Consider the following 4874-nt stretch of genomic DNA (forward strand, 5'->3'; position numbering starts at 1 on the left):
ACCATATGCTAACACATATATATGGAATTTAAGAAAAAAAATGTCATGAAAAACCTAGGGGTGAAACAGGAATAAAGACACAGACTTACTAGAGAATGGACTTGAGGCTATGGGGAGGGGGAAGTGTAAACTGTGACAAAGCGAGAGAGAGGCATGGACATATATACACTACCAAACGTAAGGTAGATAGCTAGTGGGAAGCAGCCGCATAGCACAGGGAGATCAGCTCGGGGCTTTGTGACCGCCTGGCGGGGTGGGATAGGGAGGGTGGGAGGGAGGGAGACGCAAGCGGGAAGAGATATGGGAACATATGTATATATATAACTGATTCATTTTGTTTTGAAGCTGAAACTAACATACCATTGTAAAGAAATTATACTCCAATAAAGATGTTAAAATGAAAAAATAAGTAAATAAAAATTTTTTAAAAGATTAAAAAAATAAAAAAAATAAAATTACATCAAAAGGAATACAATACTAGGAATAAACCTTACTAAGGAGGTGAAAAGCCTACACCCTAAAAATTATAAAACATTAATGAAGAAAATTAAAGAAGATCCAAAGAAATGGAAAGATACTCCATGCTTTGGATTGGAAGGATTCATGTTTTTTAAAATGGCCACATTATCCAAAGCAATCTACATATTTAATTCAGTCCCTATCAAATACCCATGACACTTTTCACAAAACTAGAACAAATAATCCTAAAATTCAGATGGAATGACAATAGATTTCAAATTGCCAAATCAATCTTGAGAAAACAGAACAAAGCTAGAGGTATAGCCCTCTAAGACTTCAGGTTATGCTACAAAGCTACAGTAATCAAAACAGCATGGTTTGGCACAAAAACAGATACATAGATCAATGGAATAGAATAGAGAGCCCAGAAATAAACCCATGCACCTATGGTCAATTTATCTATGACAAAGAAGGCAAGAATATACAATGGAGTGGAGTGGTGCTCAGAAAGCTGCACAACAACATGTACAATGATGAGATTAGAACATTCCCTCACACCATATACAAAAATAAACTCAAAATAGTTTAAAGACCTAACTATAAGACATAACACCATAAAACTCCCAGAAGACAACATAGGCAGAACATGCTTTGATATAAATCATAGCAATATTTTTTGGATCAGTTTCCTAAGGCAAAATAAATAAAAACAGAAATAAACAAATGGAAACTAATGAAACTTCAAAGCACAGGAAAGGAAACCATTGATAAAATGAAAAGATGACCTATGGAATGAGAGAAAATATTTTCAAATGATGTGACTGACAAGAGGTCAATATCCAAAATATACAAATAGCTCATAAAAATCAATATCAAAAAACCCCAATTTAATCAAAAAATGGGCCGAAGAAGTGAATAAACAGTTTTACAAGGAAGACATACAGATGGATAACAGGCACATGAAAAGATACTCAACATCACTAATTATTAGAGAAATGCAAATCAAGTCAACATGAGATATCACCTCATACCTTTCAGAATGGCTATCATCAAAAAGTCTACAAATAACTACTTTTAGAGAGGATGTGGAGAAAAGGGAAGACTTGTACATTGTAGGTGGGAATGTAAATTGGTGCAGCCACTATGAAAAACAGTATGGAGTTTCCTCAAAAAACCAAAAATCTAACTATGATATGATCCAGCAATTCCACTCTTGGATATATATCCAGAGAAAAATGAAAACAGTAACTCAAAAAAATACATGCTCCCCAGTGTTCATAGCAGCACTATCTAAATACAGTAGCCAAGATATGGAAGCAACACAAGTACCCTCTCAACGAAGGACTGGCATAAGAAGATGTGATTTTATATATATATATATATATATATATATATAACCATATACATATAAAGGAATATTACTCAGCCAGAAGAAAAGAATGAAATTTTGTCATTTTCAGCAACATGGATGGACCTAGAGAATATTAGGCTAAGTGAAATGTCAGACAGAGGAAGACAAATACTGTATGATGTCACTTATATATGGAATCTAAAAATATAATACAAATGAGTGTATATGTAAACATAAATAGACTCACAGGTATATAAAAAAAACTTGTTAACAAAGGGTAAAGCAAAGAAGGTGAGGCAAATTAGGGGTATAGCCTTAAAAAATATGAGCTACTACGTAAAATATATATAAGCAACAAGGATATACTGCATAGTACAGGGAATTAAAAATATCTTGTAATAACCTATGGTGTAGTATAATCTGTAAAAATACTGAATCCCTATGCTGAACACCTGAACTAATATAACATTATATATCAACTATACTTCAATAAAAAGAATGTCTAAAACCCAATACAATAGATAGTATTTTTAAATGGTAGATTTAAAGAAGAGACTTAGCATTTCAAACTTCATTATTGAAAAAGACATTTAAACAGACATGCTGCTATAGTGATAATTTATGTAAAAAGTCAAGTACAACAATGGCATATATCTGCGTGTGTATATATATATATATATATATACACACACACACACATACATACATCTGTGTATATATGCTAAACCATATAAAAATAAAAATAAGCAAACTAATAATACGTGTGTGTGTATATGTATATATATAGAGAGAGAGACACAGAGACAGAGAGAGACAGAGAGACAGAGAGAGACATTCAGCATATGGTTTCTATTGGTGTCATTTCTGGTCTCTTTTGATTTATTTTCTCCTGATTTGGGGTCACATTTTTATCCTTTGCTTGCCTGATAATTTTTGGATGCAATGCCAGACACATTGAATTTTACCTTGTTGAGCACTAGATATTTTTACATATCTAAAAATATTCTTGTTGTTTTCAATCCAATTGTTTTAGTTGCATGTAGTTTCAACCTTACATAATCTAGAGTAAGTCTATAGTTTTGGACTAATTTTATTTCACCAATGAAACAACAGCTTTCTGATTATTCTACTCAATACCCCATGATTTACAACATTTTTCCACCTTAGCTAGTGGAACACAAATTATTAATTGCTCTGTAGAAAAATTTTTCTTTGAACCTGTTTCAGGTGGTTCTTTTCCTGACCTCAGGTATTTTACTCAAACCCATGTGTTGATCAGTACTAAATTGCATTCAGATCTCTGAAGCTCTCTTTCTGTACAACTTACTTCTCACCTGTACTATTCCCTAAAACCTCCATTTGTCTTGGTCTCTACAGACTCTCAGTTCCTTCTTCTCAACTCAGGGTGACAGGCAGGTCTGCCTGGGTTCCACTATTGCCATTGCCAGTAGTCTCTTCAGGCATTTAGTGGGGACACTTTTAGGGCTCACTTCATTTCCCCTTTCTCACATTCACTGTTTTGCACTGCCTCATTTCAAATGTCTGAAACTATTGACATACACATTTTTTTTTCCAGTTCTGTGTTGTTTCCTTGTAACTCTGTCTTGGGGTGAAGAGGAAGTCCTCGAAATAAGTAGTTTTTACATCATCCAGAAAACTGTTTCACAAACATAATACTTCCATATACTTTCAATACTTGTATTTGCATTTCTGTTTAGGGTTGCATTGGTGTCAAGTAGAATTGACCAGGAGCAGCTCTGAGCACCCTGCACCAGATCAAACACAAGCAGGAGTTCCTTCCCCTCCCCCTCCCCCTTCCCTTCTCCTTCCCTCCCCCTCTTTCTCTCCCTCTCCTTCTCCCTCCATACATCTACTCCCTGAATGCCTGCTGCATGGCCAACACAAGCTGGGAAGCGCTTTGGGATGTGTCCTGGCTCTACGGTCTCAGCTTGGTTCACTGTAGATTGATGAACCCAGGCTGCCAGAAGCAGTTTACCAAGGGCGTCTGCTTCTATGTTACTCCCTGAACCTGGGACCTTGGATCCAGCATGAAGAAGGAATTTCGGACATGCCACTATACTGGGAGTGGTGGTGGGCTGATGCTGCACATCCTACATTTGCAAATCTGACAGGATTGGTGGTTGGGACTGGAGTCAGGAAGAATCGTTGCCCTGCAAGGACCCTCTGCTACCCTTTCTCACATTACTTCCCCACCCTCACAGACTTGTGTGAGAAGATTTGGAGCAACTCCTTCAAGGTGAGCCCTGAGCGTGGGAACAGTAGAAGTGTCTCCAGAAGTGGTTTGAACTTGCTCAGGGAAACCCCAAAAGGCCTTGGCCTGCCACTTTGCTGTTCCTGCCTCATTCTTGGAATTCTCCTACCCTCTCATGGTCTTCTCTCTGTTCCTGTCATTTTTCTTCTGAGAGCCTCTTCTTCTTCCACTTAATCCTGCACTCTCACTAGCTATGGGCCAGCCTGAGCCATGGCAGCTTCCTTCCTCAGGCCCTTCCTTAAAAGGCACAGGCTAGGGGTTTGGTGGGACATTAAGGTTACAAGAGCTGATACCAGAGTCTTGCACATTGAATTCTAGACCCCTTCCACTGCTCTGCTCTGCTTTTCCCTCTCTGGGAGCAGCCCAGGCTGGAGATGCCAAGGTGACCCACCTCCTCCTGCTTTTAGGGATGGTGGTGCAATGATATAGGGTGCTAGGCCCTTTCTCATCCAGTATAAACCCACCTCTTTCCATGGCTGAGCTAATGGTGACAGCCCTGGCTTTTAGTCCCATGATGGTGCCTCCAATAAAATGGCAGTTGACCTTAAAAATAAGTAAATAAATTAATTACTTTAAAAAATGGAGGGGACTTCCCTGGTGGCTCAGTGGTTAAGAAAACACCTGCCACTACAGGGGACACGGGTTCAAGCCCTGGTCCTGGGAAGATTCCACATGCTGTGGAGCAACTAATCCCATCTGCCACAACTACTGAGCCTGCATTCTAGACCCTGTGAACCACAACTGCTGAGCCTGCATGCCACAACTAATGAAGCCCACATGCCTAGAGCCCGT

General features: G+C 38.4%; 1 pseudogene; it reads left to right on the forward strand.

The window, feature by feature from the left end:
* Nucleotides 1-3675: 3675 nt before the first annotated feature.
* Nucleotides 3676-4233, forward strand: LOC114893193 (annotated as a pseudogene).
* The last annotated feature ends 641 nt before the right edge of the window (nucleotides 4234-4874 follow it).

The sequence above is a fragment of the Monodon monoceros genome, unplaced genomic scaffold (genome assembly GCF_005190385.1).
Source record: "Monodon monoceros isolate NGI ecotype Baffin Bay Population unplaced genomic scaffold, NGI_Narwhal_1 Contig1912_ctg1, whole genome shotgun sequence".
Classification (NCBI taxonomy): Eukaryota; Metazoa; Chordata; class Mammalia; order Artiodactyla; family Monodontidae; genus Monodon; species Monodon monoceros.